Raw genomic sequence first — 19,899 nt, 5'->3', positions numbered from 1 at the left:
GACAAAAAAGGACGCAGGAATACCAATGGTACTGCGAAACTTATTCTCTATTTAAAGTTAAATTATGGGGTTTTACGTGCCAAAACCAGTTCTGATTATGAGGCACGCCGTAGTGGGGGACTCCGGAAATTTGGACCACCTGGGGTTCTTTAACGTGCACCTAAATCTAAGTACACGGGTGTTTTCGCATTTCGCCCCCATCGAAATGCGGCCGCCGTGGCCGGGATTCGATCCCGCGACCTCGTGCTCAGCAGCCCAACACCATAGCTACTGAGCAACCACGGCGGGTGTTATTCTCTATTTGGCAAATCAGTTCGGCGGAATCCCACAAGGTGGAGGATGTATCATGAAAGGGTAAAATTGTCATCCAACCGAATGTAGCACGAAGCTACAAAGGAAGCACAATGGGTTTCTCAGAAAGAACGCCTCGCCGTTGAAGAAAAAACTTGCGTCCTGGTCTGGGATTCGAATCCGGGACCAACGCCTTTCCGGGGTGGTCGCTCGATTATCTGAGCTAACCAGCAGGCTAGTAGATCGCAGCGCGACGGCGAATTAAGCGAGAAGTTCTTGCTGGATTCCGCACAACTGATTTGCCATATTCTGTGTCCCTGTGTTTCGAGTTGTCACTTAATTCGTCCTCGCGCTGCGTTCTGCTAACCTCCTATTTGAGTGAGTGAGTGAGTGAAATAACTTTTATTACAGGTCCGGCGAGGACGCGAACTCGTCGCGCACCCGGCTAGTCCCACGTCGGGACCGGCAGGTCTAGCCCACCAGCCCGGTCGCGGGCACACCGGACAGCCAGGATTTGCTTGTCTAGAGCGGGGCTACGCAGAAGCGAGTCCCACTCGTCCTTGCTGAACTTGGGGTATCTCGACCCGCACTCCCAGAGCATGTGTGCTAGAGTGGAGGTCTGCCCACAGGATGGGCAGGCGTCGTCGCGATATACGTCAGGGTAAACTTCGTGCAGAACGGCCAGACACGGATATGTGCCGGTCTGCAAAAGTCTAAGCGAAACAGCTTGCGCCCTATTCAATTTGGGGTGAGGGGGTGGAAAGACCCTTCTGGACATGTAGAAAAATTTTGTCACCTCGTTGTGAGTAGCGGGAGCATCCCTGTGGCCGTAGGGGGGAGGGGTGTCGGCTCTCCTTACAGAGGAAGCGCGGTCGGTGAGGTCGCGCGCAGCCTCGTGAGCAGACTCATTGAGGTTCGGGGGAGCACCCTCGACCGACCCTACGTGAGCGGGAAACCAGTGAATCGAATGATGCGTGAGAGCATCCGGATTGAAGACGCTAAGAAGACGAGCAGCCTGCTCGGCGATGCGACCCTTCTGAAAAGCCCTAACTGCCGTTTTGGAATCGCTGTAGATCTCAGACCCACGACCGTCTAGCAGGGCGAGGGCGATGGCGGCTTGCTCGGCGACTTCGGGGTCTGAAGTGCGAATTGAAGCGCTATTGGAAAGCTTGCCGCTGGAGTCGACCACGACGACGGCAAAGGTCTTTCCATCGCTGTACTCCGCGGCGTCGACGAAGCGTGCTCTGATGCCTTGTTGATAGATCTGTTTCAGAATTGCTACTGCTCTCGCCTTGCGTCTGCCCTCGTTGTGGACGGGATGGACGTTTCGAGGCACGGGGGCCACTTCGAACTTGTCTCGAATGCACCTAGGGATCGGGGTACTGACCCTCGAAGATACCACAGGAGGGTAACCCAGCTCTTCGAGGATGCGTTTACCTGCCGCTGTGGTGGTCAGGCGAGCGAGTTGCGCGCGTTCTTGGGCTTCGGCAATCTCCTCGGCGGTGTTGTGTACCCCCAGCTTGAGGAGATCTTCGGTATGGGTCCTAATTGGTAGCCCGAGAGCCCGTTTGACTACTTTGCGGATGAGAGCATTGAGCTTGTCTCGCTCCGCTCTAAGCCAGTTGTGCATAGAAATCGTGTACGTGAAGTGGCATAATACGAAGGCGTTGATAAGGGTGAGGAGATTGGCTTCCTTCATGCCTCTGTGTCTGTTTGCGATTCTGCGAACGAGGCGGAAGGCGTTGTCCGTCTTTGCGATGATCTTGCGGAGAGCCGTTCCGTTCCCGCCGTTGAATTCGACAAACATGCCCAGGACCCGAATGACGTCGACCCTGGGTATCACCCCTCCATCACAAGTGTGAAGACAGATCTTGCTTTCGGAGACTGGCTTCCAATCGTTCGGTCTTCTTCCCTTCTCTTTTCTGTAAAGCAGAAGCTCCGACTTGGCGGGGGAGCACCAAAGTCCGGTGGGGCGGAGATACTCCTCGATCACGTCGATCGCCTCCTGCATGGCTTCTTCGACTCTGCCCTCGCATCCCCCGGCGCACCAGATGGTAATGTCGTCGGCGTAGATGGTGTGCTTGACGTCCTCAACGCATGCCAACCTCTCGGAAAGACCAATCATACAGATGTTAAATAGTGTGGGGGAGATTACGGCGCCCTGAGGAGTGCCCCGTGCTCCGAGGGGCACATCTTCGGAGCGGAAGTCTCCAATGCGAAGATTGCCCTTCCTGTCCGTTAAAAAAGAGCTTACGTAGCTGCGGAATCTGGAACCGAGACCTAGGTCTGAAATGGTCTTGACGATAAAGGCGTGGAGCACGTTGTCGAAAGCCTTCTCGAGGTCCAGACTGAGCAGAGCCTTGACGTCTCTGGAACGGCCGTCCACGATCTGATGCTTGATTAGTTTCATTGCATCCTGCGTCGAGAGTCCGGCGCGGAACCCGATCATGTTGTACGTGTAAACGTCGTTGTCTTCGAGGTACCCGTTGAGTCTGTTGAGGACGACGCGCTCCATGACCTTGCCGACGCAGGAGGTTAGAGAAATCGGCCTCAGGTTCTCGATGTTCGGGGCCTTGCCGGGCTTGGGAATCAGCACCGTGCAGGCCGACTTCCATTCTGCAGGAACCACGCCGCTCTTCCAGGACTCGTTGATCTTCTCGGTGAGAAAGACAATCGATGGGTCGTCGAGGTTTCTCAACATTCTGTTGGTGACTCCGTCCGGACCCGGCGCAGACTTGCGGTTGAGCGCGAAGATGGCCTGTCTGACCTCGGCAACGGAGAAGTCTTCGTCCAGCTCGGGGCGAGGAGGGCCTCGGTAGTCAGGGAGTTGGGTCGCCGGATCCCCGTCGCGTCGGATGGGCAGGTACTTCTGAATGAGCTTGGAGACGAGTACATCAACCGTGTGAGACCTGGTGGCTTCGTGAAGGGCCCGGGCCAACGTATGCTTCTGACTTGACTTGGAGCCGCTTTCGTCGAGAAGGTGCTTCAGCATACCCCAGGACTTGCCATTGCGCATCTGTCCGTCAATGGATTCGCAGAGCTCGTCCCACTGCTGCTGGCATAGCGCTTTGCAGTGGTCATCGATGACCTTGTTGAGCTCCAAGATTTTCTTTCGGAGTCTGCGATTGAGCCTTTGACCCTTCCATCGACGGAGTAGGGCGTTTTTGGCCTCGATGAGATGGGCGAGTCTGCTGTCCATTCGCTCGACGTCGAGATCAGTTTCCACTTTCTTGGTGGCCGCGGAAGCGTCGTTGCGGATGCATTCGCACCATTCTTCGAGGCTGGTGGTTTCCCTGGCTCTCCCGGGTTCTTCCCGAATGTTGCGAAAATGGTCCCAATCGACGAATGTGAATTCCCTGACCCTACTCCGAGCCACCTTGAAGTGGGTCTCGAGAATGTAGTGGTCACTGCCAAACTCCATGGCGGTGTTCTCCCAGCCCACGTCCTCGACGTTCTTGACGAAGGCGAGGTCGGGTGTCGTGTCCCGGGTGACGGAGTTGCCGATACGCGTGGGAAAAGCTTTGTCCGTGACCAGAGTGAGGTCCATCTCGTTGGCGTCTTGCCACAGGTTGCGCCCCTTGGTAGTGTCGTAGATGTAACCCCAGAGGCCGTACGGGGCGTTGAAGTCGCCGACGACGACCAAAGGTCGTGGGCCGGCCAGGTCGGTCGCTTTCTTGAGGATGGTCTTGAACTGTTGGCGCGAGTCCCTGGGGTTGCTATAGATATTGAGAACGAAGACACTGTTTCTGCGCTGATTCCGCTGCGGCGCGTCGAGCAGGATCTCAACCATGACATATTCGATTCTATCGCTCCCCAGCTTGAGGTCGTGGGTGAGATGAGTAAGCCTTTTATCGATCAAGGTACAAATGCCTCGCCCTAATGTTTCTGAATGTTTCTAATGTTTCTAATGTTCCTGAAGAGCAATGACCTGAGGTTTGATCACCAAAGACCTGAAAAACTGCTGCAGCGGGGCTTTCTTGTTAGAATACCCCCTGCAGTTCCATTGCCAAATGCGAAAACTCTCTTTTGATCTATCCATTATTGGGCTGACCGGACGGACAACCACCTAACGGGGCAGTTAGGGCTGCGCAAAGAATGGGACCTTCTGTCGGAGCGCTGGTGGGATACTTAAGTCTAGCTTCCCTCAGCAGCGGTTGAACGACGGTGGCGGATGAAGCCATTCGCGCTTCAATGGCGTCGATGCGATCTGCGAGAGCTCCGAGGCCCCTTTTGGGGTCCCCTATTAACCTCCTATTTAGCTAACCTCCTATTTAGCTAACCTCCTATTTAGCTAACCTCCTATTTAGCTAACCTCCTATTTAGCTCAGATGGTAGAGCGACCGCCCCGGAAAGACATTGGTCCCGGGTTTGAATCCCCAACCACGGGTGCTTTGCAGGACGCGCCGAGTTTGGCGAAACTCGGGATCTTCACGAGCTCTGGCGACGCCCCAAGATGAAAGAACTAATGGTAACAAGACACAGTTTGTCCGTCGGCACGCCTCCAGTTTCATTGGTTTATCTAGATTCACTCTGGGTGGCTATCATATCTTGGGCGTTGCCATATGGGCGGTCGACAAACTGGGGCTCACGTGATCCTACGGTCGGTGCATGGTCGTGCCTTCTTTCACTTGTTTGTCGTTCCACCGAGTGCATCACAGGCACAAGCAAGTTATAAAATAAATGCATTTAGTACAATAATATTAGTCGCATGAACGTGGGTTATAAGCATTTTAAAGTTTACAAGATGTACATTGAATGTGTATTAGACTAATTTGTAGTTCAATACGTTTCGCGTTATACCACGAGGGGACGCTCGCCCTCCTCTTTTTTCTTCGTCTGGATTGGATTGACGCGGCTCGCTACGTGCTTGCGCTAGCATTTCCGAGTACAGATCTGTGTGCGCTGGTTTTCGCACTAGGCTTTCAACAGATCGCTCGTTGTTCCTTCTCTTTCCTCTGGATTGAATTGGTGCGGCTCGCCACCTGCTTGCGCTGCCATTTCCGAGCACAGATTGGTGTGCGCCTGGTTTTCACATTGGGCTTTCAACAGATCGCTCGCTGCTCGCGCTACAGTAAGGCTGCGAGACGAATGAGAGTCTGCTAGCGCAGAAGTGGTTTGCCACGCGCTTACCGTGTAAGCACTCACGAATGCCGGAAAGCACTCATACAAGGGTCAGAAAACTACGCTTCATTTTCTTTTACTTTGTGATGCACCTTCATGCGGGCTAGCGGTGAGTGATGGCTTCTAACAACCGCAGGAAGGAGTCTTTGTACTGGGTAGCCAGAGCGATCTGTGGCTTCTAACACCGCAAGAAATGGTATTTGCAGCGTACGCGGCGGTTAATTAATTTCCACCACATCTATGCCAGGAATGACTCCAGCAGCGGTGCAGTTACCCTGTCACTACCACTGAGGAGGTGGTGATTCACTTTTTGACAATAAATTTCTGTTTTTTGCGTTTGAACGCTCGTGATGGGGCCCACAAATTTCACGCTGGGCTTGACCATCTCCCAGTGCAGATTGAGGCTCACCTCGTTAGCATCCACTAAATTTGGAATACAGTTCTATGCGACCCATGCGTTAATGCGAATAAAGGCCCCCGGTTGAACATTGGCTGCAATAATGGCTTCGTCTCGTCGGTCGACCTTGAAAAGTCGCAGCACTCCTGTGGTAGCGCATACCATGCCGTAGACCCATGGTGCACGATGTTTCAACATCGCCGTAATTTTGGCGGCTCGGTGGAACGTTGTCGCCCTCCATCAGGCGGCCTCGATTGCACTTTCGCTTGCCGCGAAGAAGGTGCTAGTCAAATTGCACTATCTTCCCGGGGCCCACGAGTGAAGGTCGCGCCAGCAGCTCATCCATCATGACCTCACGGGCGTAGTTTTTCCAGTCGGCGATGGCATGCTTTGATAAAGGAAACAAGTCGCTGGTCATCTAGCTCCTTTAGGCGGCACGTGAGCCAAATCACGTGCCGCCTAAAGAGGTGAACGTTCGGACGGCCGAGGCGGTCCGTGTTGGCGAAGTAACTTCCTTCACCTCTCTGCCCGTACAGTGCAGTGGTACCGCGTATAACTGCAAAAACTGCTTTCGGCACCTGTTGCACCGGAAGTCAGCCTGGCGTCCATTCTGAGTCTTCCTGTACAATGTGACCACTACAATGGGAGCAACCAACCACAGGTTGGGTGGTCCGGTTGGAACCCTACGTGCTTACAGGTGCCCCAGTACTCCGATGACGCCGTCGGACCTGGCCTTGCGCTGGGACACGGTGTACGCACGGTGCTTGAAGCCGGAGAGAGCCGAAGCGATCGCACGAACTCTAATAATAATTTTAATTATGGGGTTTTACGTGCCAAAACCAGTTCTGATTATGAGGCATGCCGTAGTGGAGGGCTCCGGAAGTTTGGACCACCTGGGGTTCTTTAACGTGCACCTAAATCTAAGTACATGAGTGTTTTAGCATTTCGCCCCCATCGAAATGCGGCCGCCGTGGCCGGGATTCGATCCCGCGACCTCGTGCTCAGCAGCCCAACACCATAGCCACTGAGCAACCACGGCGGGTGCGCACGAACTCTTCCTCTGCAGCCTAGTCACACCAATCTGTGCTCCGAAAGCACAATTTGCCCGCCATGCTGTCTCCGCAGACGAGAGCTTTCGCCTAACTCGCTACACAGCCAGCGCACTGACGTATTGGAAAGGCGAAAATGACGTTGAAACTCTACGTCGGTCATGTAGGTGAACGGGTCTAAACGGCCTATTGACACTTGCTGTCGCTGGATGCGATGACACAGGCTGCTGCTGCCGCTGCCATGGTCCCGAGTTCAACTCGAGGGGGTTTCGCGATGTACGAGTTTGGCACGAGTTCTCCTGTCAATTAAAACCATAGGTCACGCTCCACGTGAGGCGTCTAACTCTTGTGCGCGCACCCACCACAGTTGAGCCACGCCCAACTTATTGTTCGGCAACAGCGACGCGGTGCTGAGCAGAGAGGCATCAACAATATTTACCGCCGAGATAAAACACACACAACGCACTGTCATCGGCGATGTGCTGAGCGCCGACTGCCGCTGGCTTATACGTACGCATATATCTTCTCGGGCTGTGATGGCCCCACAACATGGTTTCATTGCCTGCATTGCGGCGACGTAGCACACAGCAAATAATTATCGGCACGTCACTGTAGCTACTTGCAAGGCGTCGATGCGCCGTGGTGGACGACGATGCTGAGGAGTGCGTAGTGTTTTCCAACGACAACGTATCGCAGCTGTCATTTGAGATGACTGATCTGTCATCGGCGATGTATCGGAGCGGTAGTGTCGCTAACACGGTCAACGTCGGGCATCGCTCGCTTTTCTAGACCCATTAGATGACATTTCTTGATCACAAGCACTGCACACTAAATAGTTGCAACACCTTCCTGCATTCCAAGTCTCATTTCATAACTGCACACTAGAGCCCTCACCTGCTAAATGCGATTGTTGCGGTGTCGTTACGATATCCATCTGCGATCGCTGTTAGCTCCAGCAGAAACAAATGGCAAGCACCTTGAAGTGCGCAACACACTCAAAATACTGCGTATATGCGCACAGAGCCACCTTCACTGGGCAAAGCAATGAAAAGCAATTAATTTTGACGCTAGGCAGCTCGCTCTGCTTCACAATGCATCACGGAGGCTTCGCGCACAGAAATAAACTGGTACCGTACAGCCATTATGCAGCGACAGCCGTTGCTCCCCTCTTTATAGCTAGAGTCTCGGTTTTCGTTGGTAACGCGGCGGCCTTAATAGCCTCAGTGAAGCGGGTGCGGTGAACAGCCATGCCGCGGCGATGCGTTGCCCTTCCCCTAATAGACAGGGAGTGGTCAGATCATTGTCATGACTGACTTAATCGAGAATAGCACTGCAGCGCCCCTGGCGACTGCTCACCGTATGAACTCCCTCGTGCGTGCGACCCTCTAGAATGTGTCCGCTTGTAAGCTGTCGCCTCACTGTCGCCACTCACGGCAAAAAAGTGCAAAATCTAATAATTCGCTCGATCTCCGTTTGTCATCAGAACTTTACAGCATTCCAAACGAAAAACCGATACATTAAGAAATGAAATGTTCGTTACTCTATTTGTTGTATTTTAAGGCGTTCGATTGAGAGAAAGTGTAGGTGCAAGAATGCACCGCATGTGCCCTGCCCGCATTCGACGGAGGATAGAAAGATAATGCCCGAAACAGGAGGCACGCCTTGACGCGCCCAGGAAAGGCGTGGCAAGCGGCTCACGGCAAGTGTGCAGATGATCAGCGGGACACTGACGGTATTGCTAAATTGCGATAACACGTTGCTGATATAACACGATAACACGATAACACGATGATAACACGATAACACGTTGCATACGAGGCGCTGGCGCGTTTTGTTGCGCAGTCTTCTGTGCTTGAAACGCCGCGCAGGGTGCGCTCATGTTGTCATACACGGCTTTATCTCGACATTTCTTTTGGCCCGTTGTTTCTTGCGCTTTCCTCGCTATCTCCGTTCACTGACTGCCATCGAGCAAACTCGGGTAAAACTCCTGCGAACTCGGCGCATCCTGCATAGCACCCCAGGACGAATTTTTCCTCAACTGCGAGGCGGTCTTTCTGAGAAACCCTCTATTTATAGCTGCAGCCATACCTGAAGTTTGTTTAACCTGCAAAAGAAATTGCCATAACAGAGGTAAATAAAACTATCACGTCTTTAAGAATTATCCAGCCATTCTAGCATGCACAAAAGCCCAGTGTACTTCTAAAGTAAACCTGCATTCATTTTCTCGTAACGCTGAAAAAATTATGGTATATGAACCGCCTTGTTTTCATCATTTATGGCGTTCTCTTCCAAAACTTTCACATGAAAATCAGTTCCCAGAAGCAAATACCAGGAACGATAAAAAATAATTACTCTTCGCGCACACCAGTGCCAGCTGCGATTGAAAATTTAATAAGTTTGGCTATTATTAGATCAAAGACATCAAAATAATCACGAAATTGCAATGTGGTCAAGTGGCAAGGAACTTTATAGCAAGATAGCATTTAGTAAGTAAAACAATATACTGTGCGGTGTTCTCGTACTTTAGAAAGTAGAGGGAGTTAATAGATGTAATGTACACTGCCACTTGACTCCAGTTGAAATCCAGCTACGCACAAGAAATATGAAAGGGAAAAAATTGTCATCCACCCCAATGTAGCATGAACCTACAAAGGAAACCCTTCTCAGAAAGAACGCCTCGCAGTTGAGGAAAAATTCGTCCTGGTTTGGAACGATTATGTATAACGTTTAAGCTGCTGCCGTTCCTTCCGGTTTTGCTCGCCGTCGCATGTCACTTGGCAATGTTTATGTGGCAATGCCATTTAAACAAAGAGGGAGGGAAAGCCTCCCTTTGAATCTATACAGAGCAAGGCTCCCATCCGCATAAGCCTAGTCATGCTATAGCATTGTTCGTAGTAGAAAATTACAGTCAATCGTGACGCTGGTCATTAGCGAAGGCCGTTGGCCAATGGCAAAAGTACTAATGAATAGGGATCTTTGTGAATTCAGCCGCAAATGCTTACGTGATTACGAACTCCAAATAATTGAGTGTCGCCGTAAGTTGGCTCTACTTAGTAAAGGTACTTGGAGAGATACTAGCTCATCGGTGTACGTTGATGTAACTTTGCAAACTGGGACACCGAGGGGAAACGCAAACTCGGTAGCTGCTTCGTGGGCCATAGGATCAATAATCTTAATCAACAATACAACAATCTGCAAAATGGTACAATACCCTATTACGTGGATAGGCACGTTAATTCATACACGCAAAATACACTTGACAGCGTCTAAATTTGAACCCTTGGAAATAACTGAAATTACATATGTGCATCATTAGAACTCTGTTCTAGGTGTACAGAACAGAACATCCATAGGAAAGGCAGCGCCTGTAACGCAGTCCTGTTTCGTCGCCAAGTCGTAGTGTTGCCTGCATTCAAGTAGCACGCTTATCACTTTGGGCACTGAAAGCGTCGGGACAAAATGAAACAACCACCGTACCCATCGCGACACACGGAGCTAGAGTTCACCGGCCAGCCGGTTAAAGGGGTAATTCGAAAAAAAAAAGTACACACGATTGCGTGTGCACGAGCTCCCACCTAGGAGCTGCCCCGCTAATCGAAAACCGCCACGCGTGGCTTGAAGAACAAATGTATTAAACCACGGCCGGTATCGACTGGCGCACGCGCTTCGCTTCTTACGGCTTTCTCACCCGTCGGGGAAACACTGGGAGCGTTTCTCAGCACGTTTCGCCACCCGTCGCCGGTAGGGGCGCTGCCACCCTGACCCTTCCTCCCCTGCTCCACGTACATGCGCTTGCCTTCGCGCTCGCACGATCGTTTTCCCGCGCATTTTATTCGGTGCTCTGTCAGTGTTGTTAAGTATGCAGTAATTTGTGGACTCCTGAAGACGGTCGTACAGCCTTTAGTACGTGCTGCCACAGCCAAGACTTGGCGCCGTTCATTGCACATCGGTATATAACTGCTGTGTGATGGTGTATTGCTGTCTTCCGGGACAGCAATACAGTTCAGTTCCGGGTCCAATACAGTCCAGTTCCGGGAAAACACCGGCGTTTCTTTTCACCAGTTCCCAATCAATGATTTCTAGCCAGAGTTTCTAGTGCTTTTGGACAAGATATCATCAACTAATAAAGGGGAATTATAAGATGGACATAACAAAGATCGTTGCCTTCTCCTCCGGATACGGCACTCGGCAAATACATAATTTCAATATAACTCCTTTTTCCTCACGCGGCAACTCTTTTAAGTATTCTTTTTTTTTTCGTGCACAATAGTGGACTGGAACCAGCTAAAAATGGCGTCGTCTTTGCGCCAATATTAACTTCTTTTTTATCATGTTTACAGTGACATTATTTTGTTTTGCCATGTTTGCAGTGACAGTGTTTTACTTCTTTAGTGTAAGGTTGCATGTGCCCAACCTGTACGCTTTGCATTTACTGAAATAACACTTTTCTTGATTAACCTGTGGATTTTCTGTACATACCAATGTATTCGTTATGCTTTACCACCCTGCTAAAATCACCGCATGGTGATTGCAGTACTTATAAAATAAAAATAAATAAATAATAGAGTTTTTTTTTTCAATAAAGCCTCCCAACACCTTCCACGCAGGAATGTACTAGAAGTACTCGAAATAGCAGTCCAGCCCTATTTACAACGCGCTCCCATCTTGAGCTGCCCTGAAGGTGTAGACGACAGTCAAGCGATACGATCCGCAAATCTAATTGCCGAGAAGTTTCTTAGAATACTCCTTGTAAATCAGTCAAACCAACTGACTGACGAAAACGACAAGCCTTCGGCCTATGTACACAAGCCGCCAAGGAAACACTTTAGATTGCAATTGTGAATAAGACACATTTGTGAGCTACTGTGTCCGCAAGAGTTTTCGCCTGAAAGTATGGCAACCATTGTAAGTGCATACGAGCAATAAATATTTATTTTCATTCCTCAAAATGCATTTGATGGCGGAGAGCTGTTCTCCCGGCGGCTGCATCCCCAGTGAATTTAAAGAAGCTTGATGTATTAATGCAGTTACACTGCATTCATTTATAAGAAGCCTAGATGAACAATTTACACGTCCTCTACAATTAGGCGACTTGTTCTTGAATGCACGGTGAGGTAAGAAGCGCGCCCGACCCAATCTTCCAGCGTTGCGCGCGCTGCACAGATCGGCTGGGAGCAGCTGAGCAGGGTGGCGTCGCAGCGCCCCCCTCCAAGCAGCGGCGATAGGCATGAACTAGCCCCGATGCGAAGGCCGTAAGAAGCGAGCGCGCGCGCCAGTCGAGCTCGGCCGTGATTAAACCTCCTTGGAGGCAACAAGCGCCGCTGGAAGGCGCTGGCGCGCGCAAGAAGTTCGACTCGCTTTCGCTGCGCAAGAGGCAGCAGCGGTTTTCCGTTTTTTTCCAACCCTTTTTCCAGCTGCCGTTTGAGGTCTGTCATTGTTGATGGTGATGTGGCTTCACCCTTTAGAATGGGCGAGCGCTAGTGCCGTGGTGACAAGAATGAAAAAAAAAAAATACAGGTATACCTAAAGAAAAGAAACAAACGAAACCGTTCGATATAAAAAGCAGTAACAACACACAAAAAAAGAACAGGAAGTTCGCCTTTGTGCATAGTGTTGGTAGCCACCGTTTCCAGCTAAACATTACCGTTACATAAGCTGCACATGCCGGTGAGCGTGAGAAGCAGTCAAGGATCTTTGAATGCTACTGCTTTCTGCTCTTGAAGGTGAAGCTTAAGCGTCCTCCAAGGAGGAGGAGGAGGAATGAACGTTTATTGTTAGAAACAGCGAGAAAGTGTTCTTTCTTCGCCCTAGGTGGGCGGCTCTCTCAGTCCAGAAAGCCGTTGGCTAATGCCGCAGCCCGGGCCTGGTCCACCAGACTTCTCTGATCCTCCAGGCTCTGTGCCGTTAACATTGCCTCCCACGTTTCTTCGGTGGCTTGTATCGGTTCTGAGGCATCAGACGTCTTGGCTGTTTTTCTCGCGGTGTGCGCACACCAACACCATGTGTTGAAGGGTGTCTGGTACATCACAATATGGGCATATGTATGAGAGTTTAGTGGGGTGCATCCGGTGAATGATAATTCCATGGACATACGTATTCGTTTGTAGTCTGCGGTGGGCGGTGGCTTCTTCCTTGCTTAATTTTGGATGTGGTAAAGGATATTCTCTTCTTTCGAGTCGGTAATGTTGCAGTATTACGGCGTTGTTGATGGGAATGTCCTCCATCGTCGTTAATTTCCGGATCCCGTGCGGCAGGAAATCCCGGCTGGTATGCTTCTCGGGAGACAGCATGTGCTGCTTCGTTTCCTGCCAGGTGTTCGTGGCGTGGGGTCCATACGACGTAGGTTTCGGGTAGTTCTTGGCGTCTTGATAGCTCTTTTAGAATTTTCGCGGCTGCGGCAGAGATTCGACCTTTTCGTAAGTTTCTACATGCCGTTTGCGAGTCGCTCAAGATCATTGCGGTGTCCTTGCATGTGGCGATGCCGAGGATGATGGCCACTTCCTCCGCCGTTTCTGGATTTCTGGCCGGTATGGTGGCAGCGACTAGCTCATTTCCTTCGTTGTTGGTCACGGTAATTGCGTAGGCTCATCTACCTGGGTATTTTGCCGCATGTGTATATCTCGTGTTGGGGTTCCTTGAGTATTTCTAGCTTAGCGCTCGAACTCTTGCTTGTCTTCTGTCTTTGTGATGTGTTGCATGCATGTTTCGATGTATTGGAGCAACTGAGATAGAGTCACGGAGAAGTGGTGGCAATCTGGCTTTCACGTCCGAGTCTTGTATAAAGTATTCGCTGAATGCGAATTGCGAAGTACTGTTCTTCCTGTTTGAGTGAGCTTAAGGCGTTCCAACTGGCTGACCCTGTGCGCTTCACTCATTTCTTCCCAGGTGTTATGGAGGCCAAGTTTGAGTAGTGTTGTGGTTGAGGTCGTACTGGGAAGTCCTAGTGCGCTCTTGATTGCCTTTCTGATGACGATGTTGAGTTTTTCAATTTCAGCTTTCTTGAGGAGTAGATACGGGGTGCCATATGTAATCCGGCTTATAAGGAGTGCTTGGATAATTTGGACGGTTTCTTGCTCTTTAAGTCCTCTTCTTTGAGTGTTTATACGCCTAATGAGATGAGTTACCTGTGTTAGGCTCTTCTGAATCTTCGGAAGTGTAGCTGCGCCAGAACCGTCTTTATGTAGTGTGAGGCCAAGGACGCGGAGGGAGTCAACTTGAGGTATATCGATTCCATTGAGTGTGACGTTGGGATCTGGTGCGACGTAGGCTGGTGGTCTTCCCCGGGTCCTTGCCTTGACTATAAGTAGCTCTGATTTTTCGGGGGCGCACTGGAGACCGCATCTTGAGAGGTAGTGTTCTATCGGATCGATTGCTTCTTGGAGGGTAGTTTGCTGTCGGCCGGTTGTCGACGCTTTTGTCCATAACGTTATATCGTCGGCGTATATTGCATGGCTTAAACCTTCGATGTCATTCGAGTTGTTGCGGGAGCATAATCATAGCGAGGTTGAAAAACAAAGGTGAAATGACTGACCCTTGTGGAGTGCCTTTGTTGGGCATTTTGAATTTGTCGCTTTGGATGTTGCCGATGCCCACCGTAGCCGTGCGATCCTTGAGAAAGTCATGTACGTATTGGTAGGTCCGGATTCCGCAGTTTGCGTCTTGTAGATTCTGGGGATTGCATCATGCTTCACATTATCGAAGGCTCCTTTCACATCTATTGCTAAAATAGAGAACCTTTTCTGGCGTTCTAGGTAGTGCAAGAGGTCTTCGTTGAGCTGTAAGAGTATATCTTGTGCTGAGAGGAGCTGTCGGAAGCCAAACATTGTGTCAGGCATGAGTCCTGAGTCTTCGAGGTATGTAGTGAGGCGATCGTGAACCACGTGTTCGAGAAGATTTCCAGCGCAAGGAGTCAGGGAGATGGGCCTGTAGGTTGCTGATTTGTAGTGGCTTGTTGGGTTTTGGTATCATAATGACTTCTGCGTGCTTCCATTCTGCCAGGAGCTCGCCTTCTTTCCAGCAGTTATTCATGTAGTCGAGGAGTCCATTTCCGGCCTTGTCTGGGAGGTTTCGTAGGATACTGTTGGTCACCTTGTCATTTGCTGACGACGTGTTACCGGTCAATTTGGCAAGAGCGGCGTGGAAGTTCAGGAAGCGTAAAAGGGCTGTCGAGCGTAAGGTTTGGTTCGCCTTTGTACGGTCGGGGATCGGAGACCTTGGGGGCATTGTCTCCGACAAGTGTACGCTTGATTTCTTCCAAAATTTGTTTCTCAGTTCCTGCATGCGAGTGAATGATTTTCTTGAGGCCATGTCTTTGTTGGGTCTTGGTTTTAGGTGGTAGCTAGAAGGGCTCGCAGTGTATGCCAGGTCTTCTTTGTGCTAAGTGTGCCTTGAAGTGGGTCGCATAGCTTATGCCAGTTCTGACTGCTGAGTTTATCTCCGTATTCTTCTGCTTGCTTTGTTATGTGAGCGATCCGTTTCTGCAGTTTGCGGTTATGTTTCATCTTTTTCCGCCGCCTCAGTAGGCCTCTTCTGGCATCCCAAACATGTAGGTGATGAAAGTCTACGGCCGGTGTGTCCATTGTGAGTTGCATGACTTTAGTGTGCTTCTCCGCCGTCTTGACAACTTCGGTGAGCCACTCTTCAATATTTTTGATGTTTTCCTCTATGTCATGCTCTCTAAAGGCCTTCCAGTCCGTCAGCTTTGCCGTTCCGGTTCTGCTCGGTTTCTTATGGTGCAGGATTTCAAGCTAAACGATGTGGTGATCGCTGCCGAGATTTTCTTCCAGTCGGGTCCATTCGGCCTTGGAGATAGCTATTGTAAAGGTGGGGTCGGGATTTGCATCCCTGGATACACTGTTGCCTATTCGAGTCGTTAGTTTAGGGTCATTCCAGAGGGTGAGGTGTTCTGTTGTGCCGAATCGTGCACTCGCGCTCCTTTCTTGGTCGTGTGCTGGTAACTCCATGCTGTGTTGGGGGCATTAAAATCCCCCCCCATAATTACAAGTTTATGGACTTTAGACAGCCTTCTGGCTTCGGTGATAAACTTTGCAAAGTCGGATAACGGATCCCTGGTTGGACTATATAAGCATAGGACGTATAGACTTTGGTGTACCTTCTTCTCAGGTAGCACTTCCACTAGGGTGTGTTCCATAGTTGTTCCCTGGATTGTGTGATCTTGCGTGGTGAGATTTTTCTTTGTCAGTATGGCTGTTCTCTGAGATCCGGTGTTTGTATCATATCCCTGTATGCACAGAGTGGTCTGATTAGTTTCTTGGATAGCGATGATATCTGGTTGTTCCTGTTTGATCAGTTCCTGGAGGTTTGTTCTTTTGGTTCGTATAGAGCGACAGTTCTATTGCCACAGCTTCTTCGGAAGTTGTGGGAATCTCTTCTTGGGATTACTCGCCATGTTGATCAATATCGTTGTTATCGCCCCAGGCCATTGATTCCGGTCTGGCTGTATTATGGAGGTCTTTACGTGCTTTCTTGCGAGCCGTGTCGGTGTTGTTGAGTAGATTTTCTACTGTGGCTTTCGTTACGTGGTTCTGCTTGGCATGGGACACTGAAGTTGCTGAGGTCTTGGAGGGTAGCCATGGATAGGGGAAAGCTGAGCGGTGATGTGTTGCTGGAGCTGTTCTGTTATTTCCTATGCAAAAGTGGTCATGGCCTCCTCTATCTGCTTCCGGACCTCCATTGTTACAATTTCCTTGATTCTTTCTTCCGTAAGGGGCGGTGGGATGTTGGGTATTCCTTGAGATTTCGAGGCTTGAATGGCGGTGTCGTTTTCTTTGCACCTTTGTATGAGCTTGTCAATGAGGGCTTGTTGATTTTGGAGTTGTGCTCGCAGATCTCCTTCGGTTGCCGTGGGTTCTTGTGCTCGTGTGTTTCCCCCTGCAGCGTTTGCATACGTGACTCGCTTTTGTGGGTTGCGGGTACGTGATCCGGACTGTGATCTTGAACGGGTTCTTTCGTTTGCTTGACTGCCTGTTTATTTGGAGTCACTTCTGGATCTTCATGGACGGTATAGTGAGGTACTGCTTGATTCGGATAGTGCTGGGAAGTCGGAGTCTGAATTTGAGTTCCATCTGCATTGCTGCTCTTGGTTCTTGTTTTCCCAATGCAGTCTGATCTTGTACGGTGGTGGAATTTGGTTTGAGTTTATGTCGGCACTCCTTTCCTGCTGTCTCATGGGGTTGTTGACAGATTTTACAACTGGGTTGGCAGTCATGATCTTCCTGTCGATTTTCCATCCCGCATATGTAGCAGAAGCGTCCTCCAAGTTTTTTTTTATTGCATGGTGGTCAAGGTAGCGCACAATGTTAATTTCTCTCTGGTCCCTGAAGCTTAACGAGCAAGGTGCAATTAGGTGTAAGACAGTTTGCAGGCACAAATAAATGGAACGCATCGGGCACAGTCACCTTTGAAAGCGAATCACAATACCCTTGCGCGCCTCCGATTACAGTTTAATAGGAGATATTAAAGCACCGCACGTCACGTACATGTGGCAAAATCTTTTGCTCAATAAATGCGCGGGTGGCGCTGAAAAATGTCGTTTTCTAAAGATTTTCTTTACACCTTCATTTCGAACTATTAGGAACCCGTAAGAACCCGTTGGAACCGTATCGAACCGTCAAGATTTTGGCTCCGGAGCTGAGCCTGAACCGAACCGGAAAATATGCAGAAGCCTGAACCTGAAATAGAACAGGTAAACTTTCGGCTCGACACCCTGTCTTTATGGTCACTGTATGGCGAAGGCTTCTCTCAGCAATCTCCGTTTACCCCTATCTAGCGCTAGCTGACTCCAAGTTGCGCCTGCAAAGTTCCAAGTTTCATCACCGTCCTCAATTTTCTGCCATTCTTGACTGCACTTCCCTTCCATTTGACCAATTCTATAACACTAATGATCCACCGTTTATGTCTCCTAAGCATTAAATGGCGTGCCTAGCCCCCTTCCCCTCCCCCCCCCCCCGCCCGCCTAAGAAAAGGCGTACACCTCTTTGATTAACCAATGTGTTCAGCATCGTCACTCACATTCGTTACCTTGCCCATCTCAGCGCCTTAGTGCAGTTTAGTAAACCTGTGATTGGTGGCAGCTTACACGTGGACACGCATTGGAAGAGGGGGTGGTACATTTTTTTTCTCTAAAACGCGTATGTCGAAATTGTTTGTATAAGATTATCACACCAGGATTTCCAGAGCACAACACGCAAGCCATTCTCTAACGCGCTGCATATAATCATTTCTTATTGCATAGCAGAACCAGCAGCTTTCGGTGTACAGTGAGCGAAATTGCTGAGAGAGAGAGAGAGATCATCTGCGTCTCAATAGTTCCATGCAGTGCAGCGAAAGCTACAGCTCCCGTCCTGGCAAGGAGGAACGAGAGCCGGTTGCGTGTTTTTGAGAAATTAAGAAACGGGGCCTATTATGTGCCGCCAGCCTGTTGAGGAAATAGTATTGTCCTTAACACACTATCGGTGGCCTATGTGGGAGCCTGTATTTTTGGTTAACGTTCCTGCTTGGCTTACCGGGCCTGTTTTTCAGTGGTCTACACGGTGTCGGTGACCTGCATTAAGCTGCTATAATTTTGAATTTCCTATGTTTCGGCATTCTGAGTGAAGGTCATCATTGGCTTGGTTATTCTGCGCTGCAGGTTGTAAAGCCACCGTCCCCGAAATCCATTGGCAAGTTACTCCTCGGCTGGAAGTGCTGCGGCCAACTTCCCCAGCATGGTCCTGACAGCATCCACAGTTGGATCGTGGCAGGTGAGAGGACCAGCTTGGGACAATGCGAGCCGTGTTTTCTCCGCTGCTGTAATTCTTTCAATCACCATCACTAGAGCGCCAGAGGCGGCTATGGACAACTTAAAACCACGGCCTCTATATACGTATTGAATTTTGTGTGTTCGCTAGAACAGACTGTCTGGCTGTTTGGTTCGTGATGAATAATTTGCAGTGTATGAACGGGGGGGAGGATAGTGCTGTATGTATGGTGTGTGTCTCTTTTTACCCTTGTCATGCGGTGCAAGTTGTTGGGCCCGTGTGTTTGTGTCACGTGCCATACTATATTGCAACGAAATGGTCAGGCTAGTTTGTTAATTTGCTTCTTCAAATTTTTTATTGTGCTAGCAAGTTTGTGTACATTTCAGGCGCACTTCTGTCGTCGGCGTCGCCATCGCCGTGAGATTCCATATAAAGTCCGCGCGCCCACCGGGCCGCAAGGCTCCGGGGGAGGGTTGGGAGGGCTGGAGGGGGGCGTTCTATTCAGGGAGGCCGGGAGGCCGCTATATCTTGAAAGCCATCTGCGACGGGGCAGAGTTCGCCCTCCGCTGTGTTTACCCGCTTAAGTTCGCGTTGATGCGAGCGGCTGCACAAAGGTCAATTCGCTCGCTGATGCTACCGCGTCTCCTCATGTCAGCGTTTTGACAGGGAGTTACACTCATTCACATCTCGTGGGGGTGCGGGGCAAACCTGAACATTTAAAGACGCCTAACACGTCATATGAGCGGTGGGAGGTACAGCTGACCGGTGATACCCTGGCGGGACAAGAAGCTCTCGTCCAGCAAGTACGTCGAGCAGCCATGGCCAGTGGAGTCCTGGAATGAGGACACCACCCACTCGTCCTCACGATCAACGATCTCGATGGTCTGAATAAATGTTTCTCTCTCTCTCTCTCCGCGGTCGTCGAGTGAGATGTGTTCATGTTTGCTTGCGCGCGCGTCGCACCATGCTTGCAAATTTAGTTAGTATGCCTATGTTTAGAAGCTTATAGCGCCAATAAAACTGCAATCCCTACTCCATATAGCTGCCCAGTAATTATCAGAATCGATGCTTAGCCATTCGGGCGAAACTGCAACTTTTTAAACGCAACTATAGACAGTGCACGATAAAAATAGCAGTCCTGCTGTTTCTATCGTTGCGCTTAAAAAGCTTTCAGGACGTATATGTATATCCTTCCAACAAACGTATTTCCCCTCAGAAAAACATGACGAATTAACTGAAAAAAATGATGCAATGTGGTTCTTAAAGCGCTGAAAAGCCTGAG

The sequence above is a fragment of the Dermacentor silvarum genome, chromosome 3, assembly GCF_013339745.2.
Source record: "Dermacentor silvarum isolate Dsil-2018 chromosome 3, BIME_Dsil_1.4, whole genome shotgun sequence".
NCBI classification, from domain to species: domain Eukaryota; kingdom Metazoa; phylum Arthropoda; class Arachnida; order Ixodida; family Ixodidae; genus Dermacentor; species Dermacentor silvarum.
The sequence above is the reverse complement of the archived record's forward strand: the minus strand, read 5'-3'. Positions refer to the sequence as shown.